The sequence below is a fragment of the Psittacula echo genome (genome assembly GCF_963264785.1).
Source record: "Psittacula echo genome assembly, chromosome: 1".
NCBI classification, from domain to species: Eukaryota; Metazoa; Chordata; class Aves; order Psittaciformes; family Psittacidae; genus Psittacula; species Psittacula echo.
In genome coordinates, this window is record NC_137735.1 from 22,778,197 (window position 1) to 22,796,526 (window position 18,330).

The window sequence follows — 18,330 nt, forward strand, 5'->3', positions numbered from 1 at the left end:
GATAGAACCGGACAAGTTCTACAGTAAAGGAACGATCAGCATCAGCAGGCAACGATCCAACACTGCACACAGCCTCTCCTGCCCTGAAAGACTGTTACAAGAGATGGAGCCCAACATCATGGACCGAATGGACTCAGTAGCTTTATAGGGATTGGTCCGTGCACTAAGATAACAGTGCACTGAGATGAGAGTGAGGGTATATGGAAAATGTGGGATCTGAGCATGACGTGAATGGTATGGAATAAGGGGTGGATATTGTCCTGGGTTCAGCAGTAGCAGTCAGTTTTTCTCCTTCTTAGTAGCTGGTGCAGTGCTGTGGTTTTGACTTTCGGCCTCGCAATAAGACTGATAAAGCCGATATTTTCAGTTGCTGGTCAGAATGTTTACCCTGACCAAGGACTTTGTGAGTCTCATGCTCTGCCAGGGAGGAGGAAAAGCCGGGAGGAAGCAGGGACAGGCACCTGACCCAAACAAGCCAAAGAGGTATTCCATACCACAGCACGTCATGCTGGGGGATGTAACTGGGAGTTAACCGGAAGGGCACGTCCTCTTTTCTGTTGGGCTCTTTTCCGGCGGGCGGTATCGTATTCTCTTCCCTTCTTATTTCTCTTATAATTATTATTATTGGTGGTAGCAGTAACTACACCTTAGTTACTGGACTGTTTTTATCTCAACGCGTGGGAGTTACATTCTTTCGATTCTCCTCCCCATCCCTCTGGGGGGTGGGGGTGGGAAGTAGACTGCGTGTTTTTAATTTATGGCCTGGGCTCAAACCACGACATCAGGAGACTGGAGCACCTCCCATATGAAGATAGGCTGAGAAAGTTGGGGCTGTTCAGCCTGGAGAAGAGAAGGCTGCGTGGAGACCTCACAGCAGCCTTCCAGTATCTGAAGGAGGCCTACAGGGATGCTGGGGATGGACTATTCATCAGGAACCGTAGTGACAGGACAAGGGATAACGGGTTCAAACTTCAATAGGGGAAGTTTAGATTGGATCTAAGGAAGAAATTCTTTACTGAGAGGGTGGTGAGGCAGTGGAATAGGCTGCCCAGGGAGGTTGTGAGTGCTCCATCCTTGTCGGTGTTCAAGGCCAGGTTGGATGAGACCTTGGGTGACACGGTTTGGTGTGGGGTGTCCCTGCCCATGTCAGGGGGGTTGGAACTAGATGATCTAAGGGTCCTTTCCAAGCCAAACTATTCTAGGATTCTATGATTATGATTTATGGAAAAATAAAAAATGCAGTAACTTCAGTAAAATACTTTGTTTCTCACAAATATGCACATAAAGATCCACATCTGTTGCTTTTGTTATATTCCACATGAAGAATGAGTGGGAATAAAGGAGATTAGACTGGGAAAGGCAAACAAGCAAGTGAAAGTAAAAACGCAAAATCTAAATTTTGTTTGCCTGTTCCATACAGTGCCTTGGAAATTGAATGAGACTTAAATAAAACCCAGCAACTTTTATTGGAAATGTACTGTTTCGTTTTGGCCTCTTCAGGAGCCTGCTTAGTAAGGTTCCATGGGATACAGCCCTAGAGGGCACGGGGGCCCAAGACTCTTGGTTCTTATTCAAGGATTACCTGCTCCAAGCTCAGGAGTGTTGCATCCCAACTAGAAGGAAGTGCAGCAAGAGGGCCAGGAGACCTCCATGGATGGATAAGGAGCTGCTCAGGAAAATTCAAAGGGAAAAAGAGGCTTACAGAAGGTGGAAGCAGGGACAGGCGGCCTGGGAAGAATACAGGGATGCTGTCCGGGAAGCTAGGGACCAGGTGAAGAAGGCTAAGGCCTGGTTAGAATTGAACTTGGCTAGGGATGTTAAGGATAATAGGAAGGGATTCTATAGGTACGTAGCGAATAAAAGACTGGGGACAACGTAGGCCTCCTCTGGAAGATATCAGGAGAACTGGCTACCCTGGATTTGGAGGAGGCTGAGCTTCTTAATGACTTGTTTGCCTTGGTCTTCACTGGCAAAGGCTCTGACTGCACCACCCAAGTCTTGGAAGGCGAACGCAGGGACTGTAAGAATGAAGACCCAAGGCCCACTGTAGAAGAGGATCTGGTTCGAGACCATCTTAAAAATCTAAACGTACACAAGTCCATGGGACCTGACGAAATCTATCCGTGGGTCCTGAAGGAGCTGGCAAATGAAGTTGCTAAACCACTGGCCATCATATTTGAAAAATCATGGCAGTCAGGTGAAGTTCCCGACGACTGGAAAAAGGGAAATATAACCCCCATTTTTAAGAAGGGGAAAATGGATGACCCGGAGAATTACAGACCAGTCTCACCTCTGTGCCTGGCAAACTCTTGGAGCAGATTCTCCTGGAAAGCATGCTAAGGCACATGAAAAGCAAGGAGGTGGTTGGTGACAGCCAGCATGGCTTCACTAAGGGGAAATCCTGCCTGACCAATTTGGTGGCCTTCTATGATGGAGCTACGAAACTGATGGACAGGGGCAGAGCAGATGACGTCATCTCTCTGGATTTGTGCAAAGCGTTCGACACTGTCCCACATGACATCCTTGTCTCTAAATTGGAGAGACATCAATTTGATGGGTGGACCACTCGGTGGATAAAGAACTGGCTGGATGGCTGCACACAAAGAGTTGTGGTCAATGGCTCAATGTCCGGCTGGAGACCGGTAACGAGTGGTGTCCCTCAGGGATCGGTGTTGGGACCGGTCTTGTTGGTGACATGGAGAGTGGGATTGAGTGCGCCCTCAGCAAGTTTGCCGATGACACCAAGCTGTGTGGTTCGGTTGATACGCTGGAGGGAAGGGATGCCATCCAGAGGGACCTCGACATGCTTGTGAGGTGGGCTGATGCCAATCTGATGAAGTTTAACCATGCCAAGTGCAAGGTCCTCCACCTGGGTCGGAGCAATCCCAGGCAGAGCTACAGGTTGGGCAGAGAAGAGATTCAGAGCAGCCCTGCAGAGAAGGACTTGGGGGTGTTGGTCAATGAAAAAATGAACATGAGCCGGCAGGGTGTGCTCGCAGCCCAGAAAGACAACCGTATCCTAGGCTGCATCAAGAGGAGCGTGACCAGCAGGTCAAAGGAGGTGATCCTGCCCCTCTACTCTGCTCTCGTGAGACCTCACTTGGCGTATTGTTTGCAGTTCTGGTGTCCTCAACATAAAAAGGACATGGAACTGTTGGAACAAGTCCAGAGGAGGGCCACAAGGATGATCAGGGGAATAGAGCACCTCCCATATGAAGAGAGGCTGAGAAAGTTGGGGCTGTTCATCCTGGAGAAGAGAAGGCTGCGTGAAGACCTCCTAGCAGCCTTCCAGTATCTGATGGGGGCCTACAAGGATGCTGGGGATGGACTATTCATTAGGGACTGTAGTGAGAGGACAAGGGGTAACGGGTTCAAACAGGGGAAGATTAGATTGGATATAAGGAAGAGATTCTTTACTGAGAGGGTGGTGAGGCACTGGAATGGGTTGCCCAGGGAGGTTGTGAATGCTCCATCCTTGTTGGTGTTCAAGGCCAGGTTGGATGAGGCCTTGGGTGACATGGTTTAGTGTGGGGTGTCCCTGCCCATGGCAGGGGGGTTGGAACTAGGTAATCTCAAGGTCCTTTCCAACCCTAACTATTCTATGATTCTATGATTCTATCTTATGTTTTTTTAGGTATTGCACTTAGCTTTTCAAACATAATGAATGATTTAAAATAGGAGTACTGCTGACAATTCTGTTTCATTTTGTTAGTGTGACTACAAGGCAGTGTCCTTTTTCCCAGGCAGGATATAACTTTTCTTTTTTGTGCTAAATTATTTTAGTATTTTCTCAAAAAGAACATATGTTAAAGCTTTTTCATATATTGAATCCTAGTTAATGATTTAAAATAAATGTGATTTTTAAAAATAAATTTATTATTCTTCCATGCTGATTAACACAACTAAGAGAGTTCATCCCACTTCAGTTTATTTCATTTATGCAGGTTCAATTATGACTTGATAACTGTCTAGAAGTACCTACAAAAGGCAAATTACTTCTAATAATGAAAGCTAATCTAATAGACAAGAACATAAGATATGGTGGCTAGAGAATGACATCTAAACCACACTAATTCAAAAAGATATAGTCCTGTGGTTTACTCAACCTAATAAGGTTTAAACATCACAAACTGTAAGGGAAGGTTATGATGAAAATTAGAACAGGGCAAGTACTCTTTTACTTCCCTTATGAATTCTCCCAATTCAGGGCTTTCTTAAAGAATACTTATTCCTTACTCCTTATAATTTATTAAACATTTTTTAATCTGTATTGACTGTAAAGAGCTTCTCTGAAGCTTTGAATGAACTTCAGTACAATGGACAACTTGGTTAACTTCACTGTCTAATCACATGAATTAGTCCTCATGAAATCTAAATGTGTTGTGATTATTATGACACTGACTGATCTGAATTGATTTTATCTTCCTTCAAATTTGTTGCACAAATCATCCAGTAATTATTTATTCACAAAATTATAAATATAGACTAATATATATATTTAATTAAGCATAAAACCCCACAAATAATTCAGCACTTTCCAAACTCACAGTAAAATGCAAAATATGATTTGTTTACTTTCTAAATTGCTCCTCTCATAAACAGACACAAACAACATTATTTTCTGTTACACTGTTTAATTTTTAGGATTGCATTAGCTCTTTCTGGGCATTTGTGGCACGTTAGCCGTGACTAAAGGCCAGATGCACACCCAGCTACTCTTTTCCTCCTCAGAAGAGCTAAGGGAGAAGATAGGATGAAAAAACTCACGGATGGAGGTGGAGACAGGTAGATTACCCAACAGTTACCGTCACAGGCCAAACAGACTCAATTTGTGGAAAATTAATTTCTTTGTCACTTAAAATAGATTCTGATATATAAAAATAATATTTTTCTTCCTTCACCTGGGTCCTGAATGGGCTGAACTCCTCCAGAAAAAAATCTGCTGCAGCATGGACATTTCACAGGTTAGTGAATACCTGCTCCATCCCCTGAAGCACCTCCTTTCCCTCCTTCTCTGATTTTAGTATTCTCTCTGCTGTCTCTCACCCTTATACACTACCAACCTGGCTGATGGACTCAGCTGTGTCCTGCAGTGGGTTTGTTACAGAGTCAGCTGGAACCTACTATATTTGGCATGAGGGCAGCCCCTGACCTCCCATCACTACCAAAATCTTTCTGTACAAAACCAGTACAGTATTTGTAAAAGTTTTGATTGTAGGTTGTGCCAATATAGTCTACTAAACTGTATAAACCTTCTGGATACTGGGAAAAGAGGAAGTGGTGAGAAGTAATGTTTTTTTTCAGATTCCAAACTTATGATTGAATTTCTGGAAGGACATTGTCTCCTGAGTTGAAAAAAAAGCTGCTATACACTTTGGTGATTTCAATAATCACTTTTCCAGACATTTTTTTAAAACTTTATTACATCTTCCTCTTTTAAACTGAATAGAATTTTAATAGAATTTTAATAGAATTTTTAATAGAATTTTACCTGGGAAAATGTATTTATAATGTATTTATACACTTTAACTGAGGCATCAGATGATTTTTTCTTTTCTTTTCTTTTTTTTTTTTTTTTTTTAAGATTTACCTATTCAGAATATTTTACAATACAGTGGAGTTTTTTCCCTTCATTTCTTACATCTGTCCCACACCCCTCCCTACTTAAAAGTAGCTGCAAATACAGAGATGTTAGCTGAATAACAATACTATTACTCAAGAAAGATGGAATATGGGAACATCGTTTAAAGAATGTTAAACAGTTAAGTAAAGGGGTACCGTAACACTCACAACTGAAAACCAAATGTTAACAGTGGTTTAAATTCTAATAGCCTTGAACTCTGCATGCAGAAAAATAGATAAAGGTCTGGAACATTGATACTTTTTTTTTTTTTTAATGTGTACATTTTTTGCTGGTTGATTCTTCCCACAAGCCAATAAAATCTGTGGTTATTTAGCTATCTACTGTTCTTATCTGCAGGGTGCTGAAATCTCTTGGCCTTATTAAATTGTGATAAAACATTTATTTGGATAGATCTGTAGTCACTGTTGTTTCTACTGGCTCTATGTGGTGAAATGTAGAAAGAAGCAAAATTTGTCTTTTGTCCTACAATCAAGATTTAAACTAAATTTTCTAACAGCTACTATGCCAAGGGCAGCAGGTTTGTTCATTTCAACTGGATTCAAATGGAAGTTCTTTTGCAAGACTATCAAATTTAGAAGTTTCCTCCACAAGGTAATACCTTTTGCAAGTTTCTTTATAAAGCACCAAAGAATCATGAAATCATAGGAAAACATGAGAACAGCTCCTTATTTTCTAATCATAAATCTGTGCTGATTCTTCCATCTAAAATGCTTTAATGTAAGAATTCCAAGGAGAAGATGGAAAGTGACTCTGTGTTTAGAGAGAGAAGCTATAGGCATGAATAACATGGCCTTAAAAGAGGATGTAAGGGATTAATATATTCATATTTATTTTCATATGTAAATGCATTTTCAAATATTCGTGTAGAGGTTAAACTTCAAAATTCCATGTTGTTTTCCACACAGAGCAAGATGTGAAACAAGTTTTAAAGGTTTGTTTCTTTTTTTTTTTTTTTTTTTTGTGGCAGATCTGATGTCACCATCTTCTCATTCTCTGAACAAAAAAAGCGTAATATGATGGTCTTAAAGAAATTAGTGGGAGATTAATTTAAATGTCAGCATGGTACCCTCTGTGCTAGAGAACAGTTAACAGAAAAAGCATGGGAGGCCTACACTGCAAAATTTAGGCAATTTTTTTTTATTTTTTTATTTTTCATCTTCATTCTAGTGGTTCTTCTTAGCAAAGGTAATGAGGTTAACAAACGGAACTTGGAGATGAGTATACAGACACCAGCATTAGTTTAAGATTTGCACATTAAATTACAGTCTGAGTTAGTGTCCTGGTTTAGCAATAGCAGTCAGTTTTTCTCCTTCTTAGTAGCTGGTGCAGCGTTGTGGTTTTGACTTTTGGCCTTGGAACAGAGCTGATAACACCGGTGTTTAGCCTGACCAAGGACTTTGTGAGTGTCATGCTCTGCCAGGGAGGAGGGGAAGCCGGGAGGAAGCAGAGGCAGGACACCTGACCCAAACTAGCCAAAGAGGTATTCCATACCACAGCACGTCATGCCCAGGATGTAGAACTGAGAGTTCCCGGAAGGGCTAGAACACTGCGGGGTGGGGTCAAGGTATTGGTCGGTAAGGTGTTGTATTCTCTTCCCTTCTTATTTCTCTTATCATTATTATTATTGGTGGTAGCAGTAGTGATTTGTGTTATACCTTAGTTATTAAACTGTTCTTATCTCAAGCCGTGGGAGTTGCATTCTTTCGATTCTCCTCCCCATCCCTCCAGGAGCGGACGGAAGAAAGGTTGGGGGGGAGTAGACTGCGTGGTTCTAATTTATGGCCTGGGCTTAAACCATGACAGTTAGGAAGCACCTAGCTTTGTATTTTTTTGTTTCAGCTTTGTTGCAGCTTGTCTAAACTCACAATTTAAAATTGTTTTCACTCATGCCAGGGTAAATTAGTGGTTACACTTTGCATTTCACTAGAGTTACATGAGAAAATAGCAAATAAAACGTAAACAACGCCAGAGGTAATTTCTTCAAATCCAGCTTCTCTGCTTTTGTTGTTGATTTTGTTCTACCTAGCACAATTTTGCAACAAGCATTATGATGTTGAAAGTCATGTAATCTCTTACAGAATTTATTTTTCATGAAGGACTGATCTAGAATTCATTTTTCAAACTGTGGGTTGCTTGAAGGCTATTAGAAAAAAATAATTTTAGATGGTAGTGGGGTGGGGATGGCAAACTGGTGAGAAATTGAAGTGCATACACAAAAGAAATCAGTGAATGGTATGCGTAGACTGGAACTGTTCTGTTGCAGGGTTTGCCAATTATATGATTTCATGTCTAGATGGTTTATTATGCAAAAATGCTGTTGATATTAAACTCTAAAGACTAACAATACCTCAAGACTCCTTCATGCCATAATCTGTTCCTCATTCCTCACCTTTATTCAAATGGAAGGAAGCATTATTACTGTGGCATTTAGATGTTGCAGCATGCAGTGTATCATATCAACACACTAACCTTAATAGAAACATATTTAATTCCAGATTACTAAAATCTGGTTGATTATTTGGACACATCTGTGATTTTGAAACTATTCCACAAGGCATGATATACATTATGCATAATAATGAAAACATACAGGGTTTCAGACTTGTTCAAGTATAAATGAAAGCATAAACCTTGCAGGATGCTTCCCTTTATGATCACTTAGAACTCCTAGATATGCAAAAACACATTTTAGTGTGAAAGATTATGAAAAAATACCCTTCAGTATAGAATATCATTAGTATCATGATCATCCTTTAAAAGGATATACTTTAAAAGTAATGCTTCATTCAGGTTGAGACAAGGCAAAAGAGATGCTGCAATGAAATCTGTATGTCCCAGATACTGTGCAGTGTTTCAAGAAGTCGTTACAGAAAAATATGCTAGCATTGCAGTCAGCATTCCTATGATACAGGAGATCATGAGATGCACCTGATAAGATTCTCTGACACCTCACTATTTGTACCATCATAAAACAAAATTCCTATCATGCAAAGAAATTGACAGATACCAGTTTAAGAGAAGTGTGTGACATTTAATGGCAGCTTCTCTCTTCTTTGTTGCTATTTTCAAAAATAATTCAATGATTAACCTAGTAACTGAAGCTCTCCATCATGGTAGCATTCTTCTTGCAGAGAAGCTGAGCACCCTTGTTGATAGGCTGTTTGAGAAGGTGTATGCTCTTCTGTATGCATGTGAGGAATGCTGAAGTATGTGATTACAGGATAGAACTTAATTCTGGATTTCATCTTTACTTCTCTCAGAGCTATTTCCTGGTTGTTGGGAAAAAATTATAACTATAGATGGCTTAAATTAAGAAATAATAATGAAGTGAAGGTTTGGGCTTTTCTTGCCTTTATCTAACTGCTTATGCTTTATTTATTATCTCCAAATCTGTATATTTATCTCTCAAATCACCTGTATTTCTGAAAGTTTCATATTGCTGCTGAAGATACTTTTTTGTCAGGTATTGCTCTCATTCACTGTTGTGTGGGGTCTAGCTGGGATGGAGCTGATTTTCTTCATAGCAGCCTGTATGATGATGTGCTCTGGATGTGTAGCTGACACAATGTTGAAATAACACTTTTAGCTGTCGCTGAACACGGCTAACACAGCTCTGAGGCTTTCTTTTTCCTACTCTGCGCCCCTCAATGAGCAGGCTGGAGTGGGCAAGTAGAGGACACAGCTGAGGTAGCTGACCCAAATTGACTAATCAGATATTCATAGCATATGGAATATGCTCACGCTCAGAATCAAAATCTGGGGGAAATAAAGAGGAAGGAGGGTGTTTGTGCTAACAGGTTCTCTTCCAAGGTATGCATTATGAATGCTGATGCCCTGCTTTTCAGGAAGCAGCTGAACATCTGTCTGCCGGTGGGAAGCAGTGAAGAAATTCCTTATTTTGCTCTGATTCTGCATGCAGAGTTTGCTTTACCTAACCTGTCAACCCGTTTTTCCTTTCTGTTCTCTCCTCCATCCTACTGCAGTCATGTAAATGAGCAAGCAGCTCTGTGGGTGCTTAGCTGCTGGCAGGAGTCAACTCACAGGAATTATTTATTCCACCCTCCTGCTGTCAAATTCTCCTACATTTATAAACAAATGCAATTGTTTTAAAAACATTTTTATATATACACATATCGTCAGTATTTTTTTCCTCCTAGAATAGTAGAGGAAAGAAAAAATGTCCCTAGGTTTCTGATCTAAAACCTTATATTAATGTTTCAAGGCTACTTGTGTGCTACTTGAGACTCAAACTCTCCTGTAAAAAATGCAATGTGAAAATCTAAACAATATCAAGTATGTCCATTGCTTTTCTAGCACAAAAAAATAGTATTTTCTTTTTAAAAAAACATATTCAATATAAGGCACAACTTCTCAGTTGGCATAAATCAGCATGATTCCATTGAAGTCAATGCAGCCATGAAACTTTAAAACATTTGTAGTGCTCATCCATCTTCTTATTACTGATGTATTATTAAAAAAATATTTTTCTACGTTGCACAATTTAAGAGACAGTGTTTTGTGCATGATACAAAACTGATGAGATTAGCAGAACCTTATGATGAAGGTATGAATTTTGAGATGATATAAAAAGTACATTTTTAATTATTAGTGATGTGTTTCTCAAGTTTACGTGCTTTGGTATTTGTCTATGTTACTTTATCTTCTAGCTTATAATGGTTCAATAAAGAACAACTGCTCTGTTAAACTGATTAACCATGGAAGCATTAGCAAAACTTATTAATGATCTGAACATGGACATCCTGAGTGAGCTAAATGTATAGAGAACCTAATTGCAATTTAAGTTAGATATTAATTATTTTAGCCCCAAGTAGAAGTTATTCAGATCTCTGCAAACCTGTCATCTTTTTCACTCATTAGTGAAAATACCTTCTTGAAGCTTCTGTCCACTAGTCATGTAATTTAAACACACCTCATAGGTTTAACAGACCTTTGATTTTCAGCATGGTTAAGGACATTGCTGTAATTGGCTAAGTGAATCCAGGGCTTTCAGCTACTGTATCCATGGCAAGTCTTCAAACACCAACCTTTTGAACTTTACAAGTAAGAGACAAATCGTAACAGAAGACGAAAGGCACTCTCCATGACTGTGTAACTAATTAACATAATCACATTATTTGTACAGAAAGAATACAGGCAAGCATTAAATGTTGCAGAGATTACCACATGTTGAAAAATTGACCAAACCAAATCCTTTTCTTTGCAAATTCTTGAAGCTGGATGAAAGGTTTAGTCACAGTTTAATATTTTTACCTTTTCTTTTTCCTTTTTTTTTTTTTTTTTCTCTTCCTCCCCTTTTTTCTTCCTTAAACTAGACTGTAAAGTAGAAACAAAAATCCCATTATTCTGGGTATTCAGCATGGGTAGTTAGAGGAAATTAGATACATTAGAAATACATGTACTAATTTTAAAATATGCTGTTAATTCTAGAATACTGTTTTCTACAAGCAATTATTTAAAGGTGAAGAAAGAGCCATTGAACATTTTACAAAATGCCTAGGTGTTTGTCTCTTAAAAAAAAAAAAAAAAATCCAACGAGGTGCTTACTTATATTTAAATGCTTTTAAAATATGGTCTGAGTTCAGGTTTTAAAGCTGAGTAGAGCAAATGGAACCAAGGTTTTGGGGAAGTATTAATCAGAAGGTCACTGAAATTCAGGTTTCCTGCAAGTCATCTAAAACTGTACTATTAAGAACAACAATGCTAAAAATTGTTTTTGAAAGTTGGCTTTGAAAAATATTGATATTTGAACATACTCCAAAAGATATTAAGTACTAAATTGAAAGCTGGAACTAAAATTTATGGAGATATTTCCACACTAACAATACTTCCTCAGGCTTCAATTTATCTTTATAGCTTTGCCATGTTGTTCTATTGTTCCAGAGACATAGTTAGAAACAATAACATAGAAATGATATGTATTGCCTGTTAGTTCTGTTCTGAAAGAAGTAGTCTGTGCTTATGATAGTGTATACCTTTTAGTATGCAAATAGTTGAACAACTTTCTTCATTTCTACTTTCTTAAAGCTCAGGTTCTAAGTGTCAATACCTGTATTATGAGATCAACTTGAGAGTAAAATATACCCGGCTATTCTCCATTTCTGTTCCTTTTTTTCCTCCATATAATGGATGCACTGAATTGCCTGAAATCTTAGACTGTCTTTGCTGAACATCCTGAGTTTTACAGCATCAACTCATCAGTAACAAAAGTGTTTTCTAAGATTCATCTGGAAAGCAGTACTTTAATACTAAACAATATCATTGTAATTTGATGAAAATTCTTTCAATTTTTTTTTTTCCTGGTAATTTTAATCTACATTTTTGGGGGGTTTGGTTTTTGGGTTTTTGTTTTGGAGGGATATATTTGGGGTTTGTATTGTGACTAGAGAATTGCTGTTAGAAATCTGCTGAAATTTAAAATTGTCAGGCAAAGCAGATTTTTTTTTTATTTTTTATTTAAGTACAAGACAAAAATGTAGCTGTGTACAAACCTTTAAAACCAATATTTCATGTTTCATTACTGAAAAAAAGCTTATTTGCATGGTTTTGCAGGTCTTTTAGGATGTGTTTTTTGATATCTACTAGCCTTTCAGAAGTTAGTGTCCAATCTGATTTCCTCTTGCAAATTGATATAGACATATGCATATCATCCTAAGCTAAAATGAGTATCTCAGTACGTGGGATGAAATTACAGAATTTATACCGACTGCAGGAGAAACTTGCATGAAGATTTTATACTGAAAACCTAATTCTTAGGTGGCTAAATGTACACAACTTTGCTACAGAGAGCATTGGTAAGTGGAAAGCTGGCCAGAAGTTCGCAGTGTACTCTGGTAGAAGCACTTACAGGATCACAATCAAAAGGCTGGGGGAAGTGACTATTTCCCTCTCCTCAGCATTTTTGAGATCATATTTGGAGTTCTGCATCCAGTTCTGGACCTCCTAGTACAAGAAAGACATATATAAATAAGCTGTTCAGCAGAGGTCCTCCTGTCTAGTACAGGTATGGAGTACTTTGCCCTGTGGGGAGATTCTGAAGTAGCAGGGCTTGTTCAGATTGGAGAAGAGGTGGCATTGGAAGAATCTTAGGAAAGTCCCCCTACACCTCTGGGAAAGACATCAAGAAGACAGAACCAGGCTCTTTACAGTTATACATAGTTGGGAGATGTGAGACACTAAGCATAAGTTTAAATGTAAGAGGGTCCAACTAGAAAAGTGAAAAAAAAAAAAAAAAAATTCTTCATAAGGTACTAATTTTTAGCATTTTTAAAAAGCCAGCTGGATCAACCCCTTAGCAAGCTGGTCAGACCTCATAGCTGATCCTGTTTTGAGTAAAAGCTCTGACTTGGAGATCTATTAAGTTTCCTTCCAGACTGAATTATCTTATGATATTATGATCTTTGATCCTTTATTTTCAAGTAGAAATTTTCCAGAGAAGTCTAATGATACCTTCAATGTCTTTTGTCTATAGAGAAGTACTTAGTACAATGTAATAATTAATTTATTTCTCTTTTCTTTTTGGCATGCTAAGATGATTATCAGTCTCAATGTCCCAAATTTTCAATTTTCTATACAGTTTGCAGTGTATTTTGGCTGCACAATTTTTTGCATTTCCTGAAAAGTCTTTACTGTACTTAGATAATGTATGCTTTTGTTAGTCTTTCTATTTTAATTTAACTATAATTGCTGCATTGCAACATATAATTGCTGTTTTTATAGATCTAGGTCATTTTGATACCTTAGGACATGAAGTTCGTGCTTGATTATCCAGTATATCCTTTGATCCACCTCAGCGTGATTGTTTTCTAACTTCTCTAGGTTGCACTTGAACAAGAGTAATTTCCACTTGAATAAGTGCAATAAGTCAATTTCCTTTGAACTTACCTTTGTACTTGTTGGCATTACAACTGTTGATTTTAAAGGGGTCAGTTTATCATTGATATGAATTTCCTGACATAACTGCTGTTTGTCAAACACAAATCATATTAGTGCACTAATGAACATTCCCCAACAGTAATGAAAATTTTAAATAGCATTTCAGTATCACATTTATTCCAGAAGAATTCTATTAGGAAAGTTCTATTAATTTATAGGATTTTTTTATTGACTATTATGTTCAAGATCAGACAAATTACTAATTTTCATCCTTTCTGTATTTTATTTATATTGTATGCAGCTACTAATTTATTTCAAATTAGTATGAAACTCAATTTCCTGTCAAATCCTTAATACACATCCTAGTGCATTACATTTATGCTCTGTTTTTATCAATCAAACATATAATTTAACTGAAGAGTGAATTATCACTATTTTGATTTTCTCTCCTGCTGGTATTAAGTGGGTTTCTCTCCTAACTAGGATTAAAACTATCCCTGTTCTTAAATCTTTAATTAATTGAAATCTGTTTGAGCTTTCCTATGGAAATGGAAGGATGAAAATGTACCTCCTCTGCCATTTGTATCTTCATGGCATAAATTTAACATTTATTCAATCTTCTTTAATGTCTAATGTAAACAATGTCTAACATGAACAAATCTATAACATAAATGTAAGTGGGAAAAAAGTGGATCAGATAATATCTAATACTCTTAGGTGGTTTTTTTGTGCAGATATTTGGAAATTTTATAATTATAATTAGTGGTTTTTTTTCACATCACAGAGGACTTGAAAGTATGTCATCACACATGCATGTGATGCAAAATCTATAAATGCTTTTTTTCTGCTTCTTTTCCTATCAATAGTAACAGCTTTATCAGCTACAGTAAATGGATTTCTCTGTTAGGACTTCCATTTTTTTCTGATAAGAATCCTGCCTCTAAGCTACTGAGATGAAGCTTAATTAGGTCATTCAGTCTTTTTTCAGGATGAAGACATCATTTAGAAAAACATTCTGAAAATGTCTTGTTTTCTCAAGGTTGCCTGAAAGACCACTAATTGCAAATACAGGCTGAAAGTGCCAAGATTTTTGAAGGTGCTATTAGTAAAGTGTTTAAAAGCCTGACTAAGGACACTCTACTTCTGGAGATAAGCAGGATCTTAATGCAATAGTTAAATAATTTTCTGTGAGTGGGTATTCTCAGCATACATGCCAGGGTTTGCAGGACGAGTTGTTGTTTTTTCCCTTCTACAAAGTCTATTTGAGATTAAATTCTCAACCCACAGAAGTGAGTATTAGAACTTTCAATGAGGAATGCTGCTCAACATGAGTGAACAGTGCGCAGCTGTGGCAAAGAAAGCCGCCAGCTGAAATGAAGAAGTCATTATAACAGTCTACTCAGCACTTGTCAGGCCACACTTGAAATACTGTGTTCAGTTTTGTTTCCCATTATCCAAAAAAAGATATGGACAGGCTGGAGAGGGTCCAGAGAAGATCCACAAAGATGATCAAAAGACTGTGAATCCTGAAGTATGAGGAAAAGATGAAAGAGCTGGGCTTGTTCAGCCTTAAGAAGGCTTGGAGGAGACCTTATTACCATGTTCTGGTATTTAAACTGTTGTGGCAGAAAACAGAGCCTCCCTTTTTTCAAGGATTCACATGGGAAAGACTAGAGGTAATGAGTAAAAGTTACTCCTGGGGAGATTCTGGTTGGATACAACAGGAAAATTTTTCACAATAACAACCAGGCACTGGAATAATCTCCCCAGTGAAGTGGTGGATTGCCCAACATTGGACGCTTTTAACATTCAGCTAGACAAGGTGCTTGGACATCTTGTCTAGACTGTGCTTTTGCTTAAAAATGTTGAACTACATGATCCTTGAGGTCCCTTCCAACCTGGTATTCTATGATTCTATTGTAAATTCTTAAAAATTAATCTTTAATTAAACTTTAGTTATTCTGAGGTCTGGTGCACATCTAAAACAGCATTAGTCTTCTGAATCAAAATTTAATCTGAACTATTGTTTTGAAGCTTTACGGAATTTAAACAAGATATATCACTTTATTTCTTTACAGAACAGCATCATCTTGTCAGTATTACTGAGACAATATATCCAGTAATAACAAGGTTTGGGTCTATAAGGTGCTTAATATCTTATGTATGCCATAGAAGGATTGGGCCCAGATCCAACAAAGCATCAAGCTTGTCATTCCATTTGAAATAGGAGTTAATACCCTAAATAATTATTTATATTTGAAGGTCTGAAATACTTGTAGCTAGTTGTGTTTTAAAATTAATCTAAAGCAGGTAACTGTTCAAAAGAAACTACATAATCCCAGCATATAGCATTCATACAGCTTGACGCTTTTATCATGATGATTTTTTTTTTTATATAGCCTGTTATCTGAATTGCTAGAATTTTTTCTTTTTAAAAAAGTGACATTATTTTGATTCCATCTGAGATGTAAATGATAAGTAATAAATAAATATGACACTTTTTACATGCCTTATTAAAAGATGGATTGCAATGACCATTGCAACCCAAATTCAGTTCAAATCTTGATGGTATTTTCTAACAGTGGAATAGATATTTCAGGCATTCAGAGAGCTATTAATGTAGAAATTTTCATTAATAACAAATACTGTTTAAAATTAATTTTAAAAATAATTAATACACTATTTCTATATCCCATTGCTATTTAAGCAGGTTACGCAGGATTGCAAGTGGCAGAAAGATCAATGTAAGTAATCTTGTGCCTCTGTAATGTTCAAGTCAATAACACACTGGGATAGAAAAAAATCAGGTACTTTTTAAAACTATCTTTTTTCTGTATTATGAGATTCTTCAGGTATCAGCATCCATATGTACTCACGAATACAAACAAGCACAGCTTTAAGAATTTCTTGCTGAAGCAAGTTATAGAATTTTCTTTACCTAATGATGGTGTTCATGTTATCTGCAAGGTAAGAAGGAAATTCTGGTGTTTTTAATATAGACTTACATCACTTAATTTGTGTAGAATGAGTGATCTGGCTTCAGATGTAAAAGAAAGAATGGTCTAAAAGTTAATTCTCTCACCATTATAGGTGATGCCTGGGTTTAGTCTTTCAGTCTCCTATTGATTTTTCTTTGTAGACATACTGTACTGGGTCTGTCTGTGATGAAGTTATGAAGTTAATTTTCTTCATAGTAGTCTGAACTGTGTGTGCTTAGCATTTGGGGCTGAAACAATTCTGATAACACACTAGAGTTTTGGCTACGGCTGAACAGTGCAGGCACATCATCAAGGCTTCCTCTGACTCTCCCCACCCTCCCAGTGTGAGTAGGCTGGAGGTTAACAAGAGACTGGGAGGGGATGCAGCCAGCACAGCTCATCTGAAATGATGAAAGGGGTATTCCATATCATATGACATTGTGCTCAGCAGTAAAAGCCGGGGGAAAGAAGGAAGAAGGGGGCGATTTTGGGTTATGGTGTTTGTTTTCCCAAATACCCACTATATGTGCTGAGGATTTGTTTTTCTTACAATGGCTAAGCATTTGCTCAGTGATAGGAAGTAGTAAATGAATTCACAAGTAGACACATGCAGCTTTTGTCTTTCTACTTAAACTGGCATAGTTTTGATGCATGAGACTGTTCATCTTTTTTCTTTTGTCTTTCCATCCCTAAGGTAAGGTGAATGAGTGAAAGGCAGGTTGGATGCTTGGTTGCCAGTGAGGATCAAACCATCACACACATATCTAACTTATGCAGGCCGTAAGATTCATCCAGCGTCTGGATTCTTTGTTACCTGCTATTTTATGAGATGCTCTGTGTGCAGTCAATGTGTGTGTTCCTCACTGTCTCAGTAAGTTATTCAGGAAAAGAAATACTTAAAGAATCATGTTGTTTAACCAGGAATTAAATTCTGTAGAAATAAGCAAAGCATTATAGTTTAAATCTACTTGTCTATTTGATAGGATATTGAACCATTAACTGTTCCCTGAAGAAATCCACTTGTCCCAAAATAACCAACAGTCAAGGTATATTTCACTTGAAATGTGAGAAATTGTTAAGTGTTATATTGTCTTTTTTGGACCAGCAGTTACCTGTTAGCAAACTGTGCGTTTACTAAGCCATTTGAATAAACAAGCCAATTACTCAGTAAGTGCATGATGGGCTTGACAATATTCTGCACTTTTGGGGTATAGGGGAAAGTGAGAGAAAACATATTTTTGGGAGACAAAGACTGAAAAGATTGCTTCTCATCTTACTATTTTTTAGAAAACAAAAAAAGTGCTAGATGAGAAGACAATGTACCTGCAAAAACTGGTACTCATCTTCAGCTCTGAAAAGGTCAGCTACCTAGTCTCAGTTAACTACCTGAGGTTCTTCTATAATCACAAGAAGGAGACACTTTCAAGAGGGTAATTTATCTTGAACATTTTAAATACCTTCTACCATGATGTCTGTAAGATTTTATATGCTATTTCCCATTCTGTATACTGTGGAAGATTTTCTGGCAAAGAATGGCCATGTACCCAGATAAGCAAGTGCCTGTGTGGAACTCAACATGGATTCAGGGTCATCCAAGAGTGAAGGAGGACATGAATAAAGGAGTGAGAAAGCAAGATAAAGAGGAGCTGGAATTTACTGAGTTGCTAAATTGTGGACTGTTGGCAAGCTTTGAAGGTCAGGCTCTCATGCCCGTGTTTAACCATTATATGTTAGTTGTTAAGGGCATTAAAGATATGTATCCAGTCACAATGTGCCAAGTTATTGTAAACATCTTTAAGCATTAGTATATAAATA